Source organism: Colobus angolensis, unplaced genomic scaffold, assembly GCF_000951035.1.
Source record: "Colobus angolensis palliatus isolate OR3802 unplaced genomic scaffold, Cang.pa_1.0 Scaffold15, whole genome shotgun sequence".
NCBI classification, from domain to species: domain Eukaryota; kingdom Metazoa; phylum Chordata; class Mammalia; order Primates; family Cercopithecidae; genus Colobus; species Colobus angolensis.
The window spans coordinates 16,895,979-16,914,103 of NW_012114599.1; the positions used below are offsets into that span (position 1 = coordinate 16,895,979).

The 18,125-nt window shown below is 39.5% G+C and overlaps 1 protein-coding gene across 2 annotated transcripts in view; it reads right to left on the minus strand.

Annotated features, from left to right (window-relative positions):
• Positions 1-18,125, minus strand: part of TTC27 (tetratricopeptide repeat domain 27) — a 195,695-nt gene that overhangs the window by 10,139 nt on the left and 167,431 nt on the right. The window lies entirely within an intron of this gene.

Genomic DNA, 18,125 nt, shown 5'->3' on the forward strand with positions numbered 1-18,125 from the left:
CTGCCACAACTACTAATTTGATTTTCAGCATTCCTAATGTTGATTTGATTTGGTTTTCAACATTTTGTTTCACGCTCCCCATCTGCATGTTCAATGGCCAGTGAAATAGCTGTTGTCCTAAATAGAACAACATTGAAAACAATCCTAAATACAGCTTCTCCTACCTTAGTTTAGGCCTCATTAACTTCAATCTGGGCTGCTATAATAACCTTTCTAACTCTGCTTAAAGAGGTCCTTAGCCCCTCCCAATTACTAAATGACAAACTGCTAATACATGTGCATTAGGCATGCGAAATATCTAGTAAGTATCTCTTTTTCCAACTACCTCAAGTTGGCTCACCATTTTTTTTTTTTTTTTTTTGAGACGGAGTCTTGCTCTATTGCCCAGGCTGGAGTGCAGTGGTGCGATCTCGGCTTACCACAACCTCCGCTTCCCGGGCTCAAGTGATTCTCCTGCCTCAATCTCCCAAGCAGCTGGGACTACAGGTGTGTACCACCATGCCTGACTAATTTTTGTATTTTTAGTAGAGACGGGATTTCACTATGTTGGCCAGGCTGGTCTTGAACTCCTGACCTCGTGACCTGCCCGCCTTGGCCTCTCAAAGTGCTGGGATTACAGGCGTGAGCCACCGCGCCCAGCCTAACTTCTTGGCTATCTTATTATCATCAGTAAGTCTTTACACATTCTATCCCAGATGCTTTGAATGCTGACAGATGGATTAAACTGCATCCTGCAGCAGGTTATATTATAAAAAGGCACATCTATCATATCTACATTAGGCTGTGTATCTGAAGGCACAGAAAACACAACCTCAATCTTCCAGTCCTTTGATGGTGGGACAGCAAAAGAACCAGCTTGAGGAAAGTACTGTAACACCATGCTAGTCAGCGCAGTCCATGGACTGACAGCACTGGCATCAGAGCTTGTTAGAAATGTAGAATCCTGGATAAAAATGCTGATCCATCTTGGACCAAGATTCTGCATTTCCAGTAAGCTCCCGGGTGATGCTGATGTTGACGGTCTGTACAGCACACTTCGAGAAGCAAGCCTCCAAGAGACAGCTGCCCGCATCTTTATTTTTACCGTGAACTGTGGGGAGAGGATGGCATTTTATCATTTTATATCACCAGTGTTTAATATACTGCCTGGCATATGGCAATTGCCCTGACTCAATAAATGCTTGTGCTGGAAAGTGTAGCTAAGAGAAATGCAACCAGTGTGAGATCTTGCTGTCTCTTCCTAGAACATTCTGATCTGTGTATGAGATGTGGCTGAGGAGTAGGAGCTCCTCTGGAACGTGGATACTTTTAGGAATGTGAACTCAGACTCATGGTCCTAATTATCTATAGTGATAAAAGAAGACAGAAAATTCAGTTGTACTTTTTTTTTTCTTGTTTGGACAAGGTACATTATCTCTGTCTGTAAATTCACATTACAATCCCACATGTGTACTTCTAAATCTGAAAGTAATGAAATTCATATTACAATCCCATTGGTGTTTTAAATCTGAAAGTAACAATGCAGAAGAAACAGTCTGAATGTGTACTACTTGTTTCAAGTGGTCATTCTATAAGCATGTCAGGTATTAACATGCTTTGAAAAAGATGGTCTATTAAAATAGTTACTAATATGTAAAAATGAAACACAATAATGAGTGATACTTTGCTTCTTCTGGAATCCCACAGTTGGCTCAACATCCTGTCCCTTCACTTTAGCCTACTGGGGAGACGATGTGGGGAGAGAAAGCTTTTGGTGTTCTTGCCAATAAAAATGAAGAGCTGTAGTGCTGGCGTTGAAGATGGAAAAAGTTGGTCAAGTGCGTGTATGCCTCCTCTGTGCATGTGTGTGTGTTTGCAGGGGCATGAAGGGAACTGCAGAAGGGCAGGGAGGTGAAGCATCTGTCTGTTGTGGGGGGTAGACAGGGGATGAAACTGTAGGTAGGGCAGATACTGAATGCCTCTGCCCAGTTCATATGCAGATACCACCCGAAGAGAGAGGAGGGGGGGCAATAACCAATTTGTTTCATGCTCCCCATCTGCATGTTCAATGGCCAGTGACATAGCTGGGCCTGGAGCTTAGAAGAGTTCCACACTGGAGGAATAGACAACGAGAGTCATTGAGGGTCATGGCAGATATTGCCTAAAGAGACTGTGTTGGGCAAGAATAAGGCTGAGGATAGAATCTTAAAGACCACACACTTAAGAAGAGGGCAAGTAGGCTGGGCGTTGTGGCTCACACCTGTAATCCCAGCACTTTGGGAGGCAGAGGCAGGCGGATCACCTGAGGTCAGGAGTTCAAGACCAGCCTGGCCAACATGGTGAAACCCCATCTCTACTAAAAATACAAAAAAATTAGCCGGGCGTGGTGGTGGGTGCCTATAATCCCAGCTACTCGGGAGGCTGAGGCAGGAGAATCACTTGAACCCAGGAGGCGGAGATTGCAGTGAGCTGAGATTGCACCACTGCACCCCAGCCTGGATAACAAGAGTGAAACTCTGTTTCCAAAAAAAAAAAAGAGGGCAAGTAGAGAACTCACTCATCAAACTAAAGGAGTGGTCAGAAAGGTAACAAAGTGATGTCATGGAAACCAAGGAAGGAGAAAGTTACAAGGAAAGTACATCTACGAAGGATCAGGAATGGAAGATTCCACTGGATTTGGCAATCATAAGGGTGAGTGACCATAATCCAGAACCAAAGCCAGAACAAGGAAGGCAGGAGAGATCATGACTTCAGACAAGAGGCTTAAAAAGAAAGAGAAAAACATAAAAATCAAGATGATTATTAATATCACAAAAAAATGAAGAGAAGCCCCCATAATCATAGTATCCTATAATACTAATTTTGAATATCATTTGCATAGGCATTTAGTGTATTTGTTTAACCAAAATTGTTAATATAAATATATTAGGATAAGAAAGAGAAGTAGTGGAAGTGCCGGTATGACAGTTCTCATTTACTATAAGAAGTCAACAGATAATGCCTCATTTTGTTTAATTTAAAAATAGCAGTAATATAATACCTATTAATATGAAATATGGAAATGTGCAAATAGCAGAAGAGATGCTAAAGGGTTTCTTTTTCAGGAGAAGGATTTTGAAGAGTAAGGAGGGGTAAAGAAGGAAATTGGTATACTTTGTAATGAGCCTTTTACTATTATTTGACTTGTAAAACTATATACCTGTTATTGTAATATACATTTAAAAACAGAGAAAAAACAGACATAAATACATTCAAAGATTGGCAAAGAAGAAGAAAAAAATGATGACACACATGAATAGTCATTTATTAGACTTGCCTTTAATGTCCCATAGTGTGTGATTACCTGGGGGTATTTGGGGGTGGTAGTGACTAAAAGGAAAGGAGGGTTTGGGGAATTTGGGGAGTGCTGGTAATGCTCTGACTCACCTGGTTACACAGGTGTTTTCTCTTCATGAAAAAAAAATTCTTATGTTTACTTATGATTTGTATACTTTTCTGTACGTACACTACATTTCAATAAAAATTTACTTTAAAATTATTCCCTGTACTTAAGAAAACCTCATAAAGTGAAGGAAAAATATGTAGTCTTATTTAAATACATTAACAAATGAAGTTAATATTCAATCTTAAAAAGTGGTTCTAGAGTGATAACAATTTTTTTTTTTTTTTTTTTGAGACGAAGTCTCGCTGTTGACCAGGCTGGAGTGCAGTGGCATGATCTTGGCTCACTGCAACCTCTGCCTCTCGGTTCAAGCGATTCTCCTGCCTTAGCCTCCTGAGTAGCTGGGACTACAGGTGCGTGCCACCATGCCTGGCTAATTGTTTTTGTATTTTTAGTAGAGACAGGGTTTCACCATGTTGGCCAGATGGTCTCGATCTCCTGACCTCATGATCTGCCCGCCTCGGCCTCTGAAAACAACTATTTTAAAAAACCATTGCAGTAATTGTATAACTTACTGGCTAATATTATCATTTTTATTCCCACTAAGTCAGAAAATTCAAATTCCAGTTATCCAGACTGATTGCAAAAGCAATAAATTTTAATATAACATATACATAACCTTTCTTTAGAAAATAGATATTTGAGATTAAAATGAGTAAAGAGTGTTATGATAGTATTTCTTTGATTAAATGAATCACCCATGAGTACAATTACCTCTTGGGCAGTCTACGAGTTTACCAGCACTACACCCCTTGCCTCATCAAAAGTGAAAATTTAACTAGGTAAATGTTTTTATCCACGGTTTTATGTAAGTTGTTACGAGTAATTAACCTATCAGCAACAAGTCAAAACTATAAATTACTACATATGTAAAAAGTGGCTCAAGGGTAGAAAATTGAAGTTTAAGATTTTAGAGGTGGAAAAACTCTTGGGGAAACAGGACCCAAGATATGGCCACAGGGATGGGTTGTCACTGAAATAAAGACTAAGGCCTCCATTATGTCCAAAGTCCTGGAGATATTATCTACCTAAACACCACATATCAAGATCAGCTAGATCTAGAATGGAGAGGAGGCTACATAGTTGGTGAAGTAGGCCATGAACATGGGGAAGGGACTAGGAGACTGGTAAATAGCGGTAATGAGCACAGGCTTTCTGTCCACTACGTTACAGAACTGTTCTATTAAAGGGGCCAATATACAGGTAGAGGTTTGAAAAGTATGAAGCAATATAAACATATAAACTATTACGATTATCATTGATCCTCAACTACCTTACTCTGTTGGACAGTAACGCCCACATTGCTGGCTAACTCACTGTACTGCCCTGCCCATTAGCTCACTTCCATGTTTCCTTATGGTTCAAAACGGAACTCAAGAAAAACAAAATTCACCACCATGGTGTCAGCCCTTGATACCTCCCTACTATTTCTGCTGTGAGCACTCACTATGTGTCAAGCCCTGTGCTAAGTACGTGACCTACCTGATCTCATTAAGTTCTCACAATAACCCTAGGAAGCAGGTACTTTGTTACCCCTACTTTACAAATAAAAAAATTGAGGCTTAAAGAGGTAAAACAAACTTTCTCACGGTTACACAGCAAGTAAGTCATGAAGCTGGATTCTGATCACCAGAGACCTGTGACTCCTGAGCTTAGATAAGGATGAGGAGATGAAAACAATGAGGTAGATAACACCTCTTACATATACAGCCCTTCCTATGTGCCACATGCTTTATGAGCCCATGTAACCCACCCAACAACCCTATGAGGACAATGCTGTTTTTATGTGCATTGTGCAGATGAACAAACTGGAGCACAGAGGAGCTGAAGAACCTCTCCCAGGTCACACCTAGGGAAAGCAGGCTTCAGGCTTGAATCTGAATTCAGTGTGAGTCCTGGATCCTGTTATCAAGCATTTGCTACATTAATTCATAAAGCACAGCTCCCCACTCCTCTTTCTTCCTTTCTATTAAGTTCTTTTACATTGGAAAGGTTTCTCTTTTAAGAAATATGTATGCTAGTAATTTTTATCATTTCATTATCATTTCTTTGCTAAATCTCGAATCAACCAGAACCAGAATGGGTTTTGTTTTTGCAATTTTTTTAAAATTAGAATTTCCCCCACGTCAGAGCTAATACAACATTTAAAAAAGAAAATTCTTATTGGGTTTATCGGCCAATCACAAACATTACTAACAGAGTAAATTTCTTTCTAATCTTTTTATTATGTGTAAGTTTTATAATATTACATAAACTGTTTTATCTTCCTTTTTCACTGTAACATTATGCCATAGAATTTCTTTCATGTTTTCCACATACCCTTTAAGTATAGTATTTTGATAGATTAAAGATATTCCACTGGGTTGACAGACCATAATCTATTTAGCAATTCCCCTGCACTTAGATCACTAGGCTGTTTCCATGTGCTGCCACTGTTATCAATAGTAGTATAAATAAAACACTTCAGTGCATATCTTTGTGCCTAAAGACTTTTTTCATACTGAACCTTTCCTTAGGTGAGAATTCCAGGAACGGAATTGTGGAGTTAAGAGAATAAATATTTTAAGATATTTTAAGAGAATAAATATTTTAAGAGATAAATGAGGTATTCTCTAAAAGGGCTAAATCAAATTAGGTACCAATGAATAGTACTGTGTATGAAAATGTCATTTAATTGCATATTACCAGCACTGGGTATATAAATATTTTTTAATCTTTGATATTCTATTCTACAAAAGGTATACGCAGCTATTATTCTGAACTATGTTTCTTTCATTATTAGTGAAGTTAAACTTTTCCACTTCCTTAAACATTTCCAAATGTTTGTGGACTAAATATATTTCCTTTCTAAGAAATTTACATTTTTCTTTTTCTTTCTCTCTCTCCCTCTCTCTCTTTCTTTCTTTCTTCCCTCCTTTTTTCTTTTCTTTTCTTTCTTCTTCTTTCTTTCAGATGGGGTCTCGCTCTGTAACCCAGGCTGGAGCACAGTGGTACAATCTCGGCTCACTGCAACATCCACCGCCAGAGTTCAGGTGATTCTCATGCTTCAGCCTCCCAAGTAGCCGGGACTACAGATGCACGCCACCACGCACGGCTAATTCTTCATATTTTTAGTGGAGATGGGGTTTCGCCATGTTGCCCAGGCTGGTCACTCCTGACCTCAGGTGATCCACCAATCTCAGACTCCCAAAGTGCTGGGATTACAGGCATGAGCCACCATGTCTGGCTTACATTTTTTTCTTATTTTGTACCAAACTCATTTTTCTCCAATGTGAAGCTTTATTGTTAATCTTCATTATAAACTAACACAAGTTGCCAACTACTTCTGAATCCTAACCTCGCACAGCATCAACCTTGCTTGAAAAAAGGAAAGTTAATGATCTGAAAAAGTTACAGTAAACATGTGAGAAACCCTGGGGAGACAGAAGCGGGTTGGATCCTAATATGGTGGAGAATACGGCTCAGGTGGAAAAGGGCTAGGTGCCAAGGTTCACAGATGGGCTGAGAAAAGTGTTTATCTGTCCCTTTGACTTCCACTTCCTACTATCCATGACATTTACCATCAGCATGGAGAGACTGAAACAGCAGTGCCAACCCAGTACAAAGCAGGGACCATGTGTGCACATCAAGGCAGAAGGCCTGGCTAGGTGGAGAGCAGACAGCAAGGGCTTGGGCAGCCTGGCTGGCCCCTAAGGGTGCCCTTCTACTTTGCCCTCTACTCACTGAGGTTAGATAACTACTCAGAAAGATGGGTAATGGAAAAGAGCAATGTCTAGTGAAGGTAAGGGAGGTTTCCTGAGGAACCAGGCCACTTGGTGGTGGTGGGAGGTGGCAGTGGCAAAGTGTATCCAATGGGTGAACTCCCCCTATGGCCCAGCCTCACCAGGAAGGTCACAAGTTAGGTCCTGGGCTTTAGCCCCTCCTATCAAGTATATATTACCAGTTGAACAGACAATACCCCAGGGAAATATGAACCAACAGGAAAAAAATTAAGACATCCAAAAGTACAACCATGATAAAATAAACAAATTCAACAGCCTATGTGAAAAAGAGTTAAAGGGTCATGTGCAGAAAATCTTGTAACTTGTTTTTATAATATGTATTCTCAGGAAGTGAGAAGAAAACCAAGGGAAGAGATGAGCCCCCTTGGGTAGCAATATATATGGGGGAAAAAAAATAATGTGAGGACTGAACTCGGGGTTGTTCTCACAGAGAAGGGAAGAGGAGGATGAGTCTGCAAAGAAGATTAGGATGCAGCAGCTGGTGTGATAAGAAGTGTGGAATTCTGGAAGCCAACGGAGAAGAAAGGAGAAAGCAATGGTGTTTAATATTGCTGGAAACCTGAGGACCAGCAACTGTCCACTGGATGTGGCAAACGGAACTTGACTACAGTACTCTAAGTGGACTAGGGGAGATAAAACTGCAATGGCGTAAGTTCCAAAAAGGATGAGGAGAGGAAGCAGAAATAATGTGGAGAATGCCTGTCTTGGGGGACTGACTACAAAAAGAGCACCAGAGAAATGGGCTGATAATAGGGAAAAGTAAGTTTTAAAAATTATTTATACACAGTTTAAAACATCAGTAACTTTTAAAAACTAGGGCACTAAATAAATGCATTTCGTGATATTTTCCTCTTTGTACTGTAACAAGTTATAAAGGTAAATTTTAAGTCATGATGTTTACAAGGAAAGGCCCACTTGCCTTTTCATCTGAAAACTAAATCTAACAGTCTGCTCCAAAGATAAGCTTTAATCTCTGGGTTTTTTTCCTTGGGGTTCTGGACACCCTTGTGGATCTAATGAGAGTTTTTCATCCTCTTCCTAGAATATGCACATACCATATACACAAATTCTTTCAGGGTATGTCAGGGAATGTCATAATCTGCTGAAGACTAATAACAGAAACTTCTCAGAAATCCTAATTTGTCCCACATGACCTGGGATTCCAGTCTTATCTCCCAATATTGTATATGACTAAGTTTTTGTCTCTTTTAAAAAGTTTTATTAGTTTTCCATCAACTCTCTTCCTAGTCTCATCAGCTCTTTTGTCACTTCCAGATGTTCAAATCTCTGGTGGTGCTCACTAAAGGCAAGACTTTCATAGGAGTGGTTGAGGTCTTTCTGGTCTTCCCTTGCTGTACCTCTGTGCCTGTCACCTCTGCTACCACTAACAGCTCCCTGTGAGGTACTAGATCTACTCCCCTCTTCATGAACACTGCTATTCTCAATGCTACTGCTACAACTGTTTTCTTCCTGAAATAGAGCACAAAAGCTGTGGTGTGGTGGGCTGAATAACATTCCCCCAAAATTCATGTGTACCCAGAACCTCAGAATCTGACCTGAAATAGGGTCTTTGCAATGTTAACTAGTTAAGATGAGGTGTCATTTTGGACTAGAGTTGGCCTAATTCCGATGACTTCTTCCTCAGAAGAAGGGAACACACAGAGGAGAGGAGGTGAAAATGGAGGCAGTGATGGGAGTTAGGCTGCCATAGCCGAGAAACGCCAGGAGCCACAAGAAGCTGGAAGAGGTGCAGAAAGACACTTCCCTAGCGTCTGCAGAGGAACATGGCCATGTCAACACCTTGATTTCGAACTTGACTTCTGGTCTCTAGAACTCAGTGGGGAGAACAAACTTCTGTTGTTTCAAGGCAGCAAGTTTGTGGTAATGTGTTATTGTAGCCCTAGAAAACAAACATTGCATTTTTAAGCAGAAAGACTAAGACAGTTAAAACACTGAGAAAAACTCTTCCTAGGGCACTCTCCTGGCTTCTGGAAATCATTTTCTGGTTTTAGTTCAGAAAGCAATAAACATATGAATGTCACTGTCACAGCCTACCCTTACTATGGCTGGTGACCTACAGTACCCCACTTACCGGCCAGAAGTCCTTATTTTTGCATGTGCATAAGTTTTAAATATCAAATCTCTTGATCTTTTCCTTAATGAAGTATGGCTTTTTGTCATGATAAAAAATGTCTTCTTCATCACCAAGCCAATAAAAATATTTGCCATGCTTTCTTTTAGTGCTTTTATGGTGTCATATTTTCAGTGATGACAATGAGAATGACAGCAGCTACATTTAAACAGCACTTGTGACCAGGCACGGTAGCTCATGCCTGTAATCCCAGCACTTTGGGAGGCCGAGGCAGGTGGATCACTTGAGGTCAGGAGTTTGAGATCATCCTGGCCAACACGGTGAAACCCCGTCTCTACTAAAAAAATACAAAAATTAGCTGGGCATAGTGGTGCATGCCTGTAATCCTAGCTACTTGGGAGGCTGAGGCAGGAGAACTGCTTGAACCCAGGTGGTGAAGGTTGCAGTAAGCCGAGATTGTGCCACTGCACTCCAGCCTGGGCGACAGAGCGAGACTCCATCTCAAAAAAATAATAATAAAAATAAAATAAAAATAAAGTATCAGGCACAGTCGCTCACACCTGTAATCCCAGCACTTTGGGGGCCAAAGCGGGCAGATCATGGGCATATCAAATCTCTTGATCTTTTCCTTACTCCATGGGGTCAGGAGTTTGAGACCTGCCTGGCCAACATGGTGAAACCCCATCTCTACTAAAAATACAAAAAATTAGCCATGCATGGTGGCAGGTGCCTGTAATCCCAGTTACTCAAGAGGCTGAGGCAGGAGAATCAATTGAACCTGGGAGGCAGAGGTTGCAGTGAGCCGAGATCATGCCATTGCACTCCAGCCTGGGTGACAGGACGAGACTCTGTCTCAAAAAAAAAAACAAAAACAAACAAACAAAAATAGCATTTGTATGTATCTGCCAGGTACCGTTCCCAGCCCTTTACATATATTAACTAATTTACTCCTCCTAATAGTCTATTAACTCATTTAATCCTCACAAGAATCCTACTACGCAGGTATCGCTTGGAACTGAGGCAAAGTGGTTAAGTAACTTGCCCAAGTCGACGCAGCCAGTGACTGGCAGAAATGGGCTGCCTAACTCCAGAGTATGTGCTCTTCCCTACAACACATCCTGCTTCTCAAGAAATTCCAATTTAAATATTTTATTTAACTGAATTTACTTTGGTTTCAAGCTTTTGGTCCTAAACGTTTGGGCAGCTATTTCAATACATATTAAATATCCTATTTTTATCCCACAGATTTAAAATGCCATCATTATTATGTACTAAATTCTCATTCCTACTTGAATCTGTTTCTGAATTCTCTATTCTGTTCCATTTCATTCCTGCAGCAGATGTTAACTCTTTATATAATAAGGATGTTATTAGCTTTTTATCTTTCTTATTTGTTACAAATATCTTGTCACATATTTTTTAAATGTGATCATAAAAATTCCTTCCAGCTTTCTTTCACTGCTTCAGAGTTCAAGAACTTTTATCAGTATCTACTTCTATTGCCTATTCCTAATTTTTCTGAGATTAAAAAACATTTAGCATAGATTTAGTCTGTCTGGAGTTTGTTTGGTGTATCATAAACTAATCTGATAAACTTTTTAGACTTGGATACTTAGATTCTTTTCCTCTACTCTTTCTCATTTTAGTAAAATACACATAGCATGCAATTTAGAATCTTAACCATTTTTAAATGTACAATTCATCAGTATTAAATACATTCATAATGTTGTACAACCATCACCAGCATCCATCTCCATAACTATGTTCACCTTGTAAAACTGAAACCCTACCCCATTAAGCCATAGCTCCTCATTCCTTCTCTCTTCAGCCCCAACGACCATTCTACTTTCTGTGTCTATGATTTTGACTACTCTAAGTACTTCATGTAAGTGGAATCATAGAGTATTTGTCTTTTTGTGACTGGTTTACTTCGCTAACATAAATCTCCTCCAGGTTCATCCATTTTGTAGCATATGTCACAATTTCCTTCCTTTTTAAGACTAATATTCCATTGTATGTACATACCACATTTTGTGTATCCTTCATCCATAGATGGAAATTTGGGTTGCTTCCATGTTTTAGCTATTGTGAATAACGCTGCTATGAATGTAAGTATACACATTTCTCTTAGAGATTCTGCTTTAAATTCTTTGGGGTATACACCCAGAAGTAAAAGTGCTGAACCATATGGTAATTCCATTTTCGATTTTTAAAGGAACTACCATACTGTTTTCCACAGCAGCTGTACTGTTTTACATTCCCACCATCAGCACACAAGGATTCCAATTTCTCCATGTCCTTGTCAACACTTATTCTTTTCTTTTCTTTTTTTTTTTTTGAGACAGCATCTCGCTCTCTCACCCAGGCTGGAGTGCACTGGCGCCATGTTGGCTCACTGCAAGCTCCACCTCCTGGGTTCACTCCATTCTCCTGCCTCAGCCTCCCAAATAGCTGGGACTACAGGCACTCACCACCACGCCTGGCTAATTTTTTGTATTTTTAGTAGAGATGGGGTTTCACCGTGTTAGCCAGGATGGTCTCAATCTCCCGACCTCATGATCTGCCCTCCTCGGCCTCCCAAAGTGCTGGGATTACAGTCGTGAGCCACTGCGCCAAGCCTATTTTCTGTTTTCTTTTCTTTTTAATTTTTTGCTAGTAGCCATCCTAGTGGGTGTAAGGTAGTATCTAATTTGATTTGCATTTCCTTAATGATTAGTGGTGCTGAGCATCTTTTGATGTGCTTATTGTTCATTTGTTTATCTTCTCTGAAGAAATGTCTATTCAACTCCTTTGCACATTTTTTAATTGGGCTGTAAACAGGGTTTTGTTGTCGTTGAATTTTAGGAGTCCTCTATATATTCTGGATATTATTCCCTTATCAGATGTATTACTTGCAAATATTTTCTTCCATTCTGTGAGTTGCCTTTTTACTCCATTGATACTGTTTTTGGTGCACAAAATTTTTAAATTTTCACAAAGTCCAATTTGTCTGTTTTTTCTTTTTATTGCGTGTGCTTTTGGTGTCATCCAAGAAATCATTGCCAAATCTACTGTTATAAATTTCTTGCCCTATGTTTACTTTTAAGAGTTTTACAGTTGTAGCTCTTAAATTTAAGTCTTTGATTCATGTTGAGTTAGCATGTGTATACAGTGTTAGGTAAGGGTCCAACTTTATCCTTTTGCATGTGGATATGCAGTTTTCCCACGACAACTTGTTGAAATTTCCCCATTGAATGGTCTTAGCACCCTTGTCAAAAATCATTTGAGTCAGGTGCAGAAGCTCATGCCTGCAATTCCAGCACTTTGGGAGGCAGAGGTGGGTAGCCTGCTTGAGCTGAGGGGATGGAGACCAACCTTGGCAACACAGCAAGACGCTGTCTCCACAGGAAAAACACACACACACACACACACACACACAATTAGTTAGATGTGGAGGCATATCCTGTGGTCCTAGTTACTTAGGAAGCTGAGGCAAGAGGGCTGCTTGAGCCCAGGAGTTCAAAACTGCAGTGGCAGTAAGCTATGATCATGCCACTGCACTCCAGCCTGTTTGACAGAGTGAGATACTGTCTCTCTTTTTTTTTTTTTTTTTTTTTTTTTTTAGATAGACTCTCACTCTGTCCCCCAGGGTAGAATGCAGTGGCACAATCTCGGCTCACTGCAACCTCTGCCTCCCAGATTCAAGTGATTCTCCTGTCTCAGCCTCCCCAGTAGCTGGGACTACAGGCCGCATCACCATGCCCAGCTAATTTTTGTATTTTTTGTAGAGATGGGGTTTCACCATGTTGGCCAGGCTGGTCTCGAAGTCCTGACCTCAGGTGCTCTGCCCGCCTCATCCTCCCAAAGTGCTGGGATTACAGGCATGAGCCACCGTGCCCAGCTGAGACACTATCTCTTAAAAAAAAAAAAGAAAAAAAATAATTTGACCATATTTGCAAAGATTTCTGGGCTCTTAGTTCAATTCCATTGGTCTATATGTCTGTCTTTATGCCAGTACCACACTGTTTTGACTACTACAGTTTTGTGGTAAGTTTTGAAATCAGGAAGCGTGAGTCCTCTAGCTTTGTTGTTCTTTTTAAAAGTTGTTTGGGCTACCCAGGGTCTCCTGAGATTCCATTTGAATTTTAGGATAGATTTTTCTATTTCGGTGAAAAACCAATCCATTCAGATTTCCTATTTCTTCATGATTTAGTCCTGGTAGGTTTTGAGTTTCTAGGAATTTGTCTATTTCATCTAGGTTATCCACTTCGTTGGTATACACTTATTCACAATATTTTCTTATAATCTTTTTATTTCTGTAGAATCAGTAGTGATGTCCCCATTTTCATTTCTGATTTCAGTAATTTGAGTCTCCTCTTTATTTTTTCAGTGCAGTCTCTGCACTGAAATCCAGACATCACTTTGGGTAGTATTGACAACAATGTTAATTAGGTCTTTCAATCCATGAACACAAGATGTGTTTCCATTTATTTATATCTTCTTTAATCTTTTTCATCATGTTTTCTAGTTTTTGTGGTCTAAGATTTTTACTTCCTTAGTTAACTTAATTCCAAAGTATTTTTTATGCTATTGTAAATGGAATTGTTTTCATAATTTCTTTTTGGGATTGTTCACTGTTAGTGTACAGAAATGCAGCTGATTTTTGCGTGCTGACTTTGTATCCTGCTACTGTCCTGAATTCATTTATTAGTTCTAAGAGCTTTTTTGTGGAATCTTTAGCATTTTCTACATACAAGATCACATCATCTGCAAACAGATAATTTTATTTCTTACCAATTTGGATGTCTTTTACTTCTTTTTCTTGTATAATTGCTCTGCCTTGAACTTCCAGTGCTGTGATGAACGGAAGTGAAAGCAAACATCCTTGCATTGTTTCCGATCTTAGAAAAGAAGCTTTCAGGCTGGGAGCGGTGGCTCACGCCTATAATCCCAGCACTTTGGAAGGCCAAGGTGGGCGGATCACCTAAGGTAAGGAGTTTGAGACCAGCCTGGCCAACATGGTGAAACCCCATCTCTACTAAAAAATAATAATAATACAAAAATTAGCTGGGCATGGTGGCATGTGCCTGTAGTTGCAGCTACTTGGGAGGGTGACACAGGAGAATCGCTTGAGCCTGGGAGGTGGAGGCTGCAGTGAGCTGAGATCGTGCCACTGCACTCCAGCCTAGGCAGCAGAGCACGACTTTGTCTCTAAATAAATAAATAAATGAGAAAAGAAGCTTTCAGTCCTTCACCATTAAGTATGATGTTTTTCATATCTGGCTTTTATTATGTTGAGGCTGCTCCCTTCTATTCCTAGCTTATTGAGTGTTTTTTAAATCAGGAATGTGTGCTGACTTTTTTCAAATGCTTTTTCAACATTAATTGAGACAATCAGGTGACATTTTTTCCCCCTCATTCTGTTAATGCAGTCTATTACATTGATCTATTTCATATGTTGAACCATCCTCAAATTTCAGGAATAGATCCCACTTGGTCATGGTGTATAATCCTTTTTATATGCTAGTGAATCAATTTGCTAGTATTTTGTTAAGGGTTTTTGCATCAATGTTCATAAGAGATTTTGGTCTGTGGTTTTTTTTTTTTTTTCTTGTAGGGTCTTTGCCTGGCTTTGGTATCAGGATAATGCTGGCCTCATAGCATGAGCCAAGAGGTGTTCCTTCCTTTTCAATTTTTTGGAAAAGTTTGAGAAAGATTGTTGTGACTTCTTTAAATGTTTGATACAATTTACCAGTGAATCCATGAGGTCCAGGGCTTCTCTTTGTTGAGAGATTTTTGATTCCTGATTCTATCTCCTTACTAGTTATACATCTATTCGGATTTCTTATTTCTTTATGATTTAGTCTTGGTAGGTTTTGTGTTTCTAGGAATTTGTCTATTTCATCTAGGTTATCCACTTTGTTGACATATACTTGTTCACAGTATTCTCTTATAATCTTTTCATTTCTGTAGAATCAGTAGTAATGTCCCCATTTTCATTTCTGATTTCAGTAATCTGAGTCTCCTTTTTTTTTCTTAGTCCCTCTATCTAAAGGTTTGTCCATTTTATTAATCTTTTCAAAGACCTAATTTTTAGTTTCATTGATTTTTCTCTATTATTTTTCTACTGTCTATTTCATTTATCTCTATTCTAATCTTTATTCTTATTTTCTTCCTTCCTGCTAGCCTTGGGTTTAGTTTGCTCTTTACGTTGTAAAGTTAAGTTATTGATCTGAAATATTTTTGTGTTTTAAAGTGAGCATTTAGAGTTACAAATTTCTTCCTTAGCAATGCGTTCGCTGTGTCCTACAAGTTTTGGTATGTTGTATTTTCATTTTCATTCATTTTTAGTATTTTCTAATTTCTCTTGTGATTTCTTTTTTGATCCATTGATTAAGAGTGTGTTATTTATTTTCCATAATTTGGTGAATTTTCTAGTTTTACTTCTGTTATTGATTTATAATTTCACCCTGGGGTAGTCAGAGAAGATACTTTCTATGACATTTATTTTTTTGAATCTACTGAGACTTAATTTACGATCTATCATATTGTCTCTCCTAGATAATGTCCCATGTGCGCTTGGGAAGAATACGTACGCTGTTGTTGGGTAGAATGTTTTATATATGTCTATTATAAAATTCATTAACATACAAAATCCCTGCTTCTCTAACAGAGCCATACTCACCCCTTTTGGTTGTTGATGTCACAAAATTACACCTTTATAAATGGTGTGCCCCAAAACATACACTAATATGTTTAATGCATTAGCCTCTTAAATTACATAAAAGCAAAATATGGAGCTACAAACCAAAGTTACAATACTATTAGCTTTTAGACTGATAACTGTTTTCCTTAGTGTATAGTCTCTTAAATCATGTGGAAAACAAAGAGTACAGTTAAAAAAATCATAACAGGCGGGGAATGGTGGCTCCGCCTGTAATCCCAGCACTCTGGGAGGCCGAGGTGGATATATCAGCTGAGGTCAGGAGTTCAAGAGCAGCTTGACCAACATGGTGAAACCCTGTCTCTACTAAAAATACAAAAATTAGCCGGGCGTGGTGGCAGGCACCTATAATCCCAGCTACTGAGGAGGCTGAGGCAGGAGAATCACTTGAACCCAGGAGGCAGAGGTTGTAGTGAGCCAAGATCGCGCCATTGCACTTCAGCCTGGGCGACAGAGCAAGACTCCATCTCAAACAACAACAACAAAAAACACTGTTGTAATAATATTAGTTTTTATAATTGTTCTTATATTTATCTTTATTGAGATGTTTATTTCTCTATCCAGCTTTGAGTTATTGTCTAGTGTCCTTTCTTTTTACCCTGTAGGACCCCCTTGGGCATTTCTTGCAGGGCAGTTCTAGTGGTAATGAACTTCCTTAAGTTTTGTTTATCTGGAAATGCCTTAATTTCTCCCTCACTTTTGAAAGGCAGTTTTGCCAGATAAAGGATTCTTGATTGACAGTTTTTTTCTTTTAGCACTTTGAAAATATCTGCCCACTGCCTTCTGGCCTCCAAAGTTTATGATGAGAAATCTGCTGAAAATCTTATTGAGGATTCTTTGTATGTGACAGATTTCATTTTAATCAGTATAAACAGCTCTATAGCCCTCATATCCCACCCAAACCAATACCATGCCACTGAGTTCATGTAATGGCCTTTAAATCCCTTACCCACATCTCAATTTCATTTAAGCAATAGTAGAACTTATGTTTCATTCTCTATCTCAACCCTATTTCTCACCTCCATCAGGAACCACACTTAGGGAATGCAGCAAGCAGAGAATGACTGGGAAACTAACACTGGCCTGTGAAGAGAGTTGAAGGCCTCTCACATAGAGGAGCGGCAATTCCAACATAAACGTAAAAGAATCTCCACAAAGAGAAACTTTAACTATTGTTTCCCAACACTAACCTTGACTTCTCTGGGCTAGTCTCATCAAAGTCTTGGCCTACAGCGCAAGGCACTGACCTTTGAATCCTGGAGGTCCTCATAGCAGGAAGGAATAGGACTGCCTTAGGACCCATTACAAAAACTTCCAGGAGGGCTCCAGGCCAGGAAGGAAGCAATTTCCCACCTCCCCTGCTTGGCTAGCTCCCTGCTCCACTTGCAGCTCTCTAAGTACTTGTTCTATTTCCTGGTCTGATAACCCTGACCCTTGGCTTCCCCAAACCTCAGTTATCAGAGAGAGATAGGCAGTTTAGCGTTGTCTTTTTTAGTGCTTCAGAAAAAAACCAAAGAAACAAAACAAAACACAACAAAAAACAGTTCTTAGACCGTGGAAAGGGCTTTAGGTTAAATAGGCCAGATGTCAAGACTTAGCTTTACTGTTCGCTAGCTATAAGAAATCAACCTATTAATTCACTTTGCTGAGCCTCAGGTACCTCAACAGTTAAATGGGGAGAATACCTGTTTTCTAAAGCTACACTTTGTATAACATATATCCATTCCCTCCTCCTTTTACTTTCAGGTAATGCACAGCCAGCAAGTGTCCCAGGACTTCAGTTTCATTGGCAACTTGCCTCACTGTACATCAATACCATCTTCTCCTGTCCCCAAAGAAAGCATCAAATAAAAATATACACAAAGGACAACCTCAATATGCAAGAATACATATTGTATGATTCTATCTATATGGTGTTCAAGAAAAAGCAAAACTGAACTGTGAAGACAGAAATCAGAAAGTAGTTGCCTCATGGGGGAAAGAGGTGATATTTCAACTGACTGGAAACGCACATAAGATAACTTTCTAGCAGGCTCTGAAATTGAGGCAATAATTAATAGCCTGCCAACCAAAAAAAAGTCCAGGACCAGATGGATTCACAGCTGAATTCTACCAGAGGTACAAGGA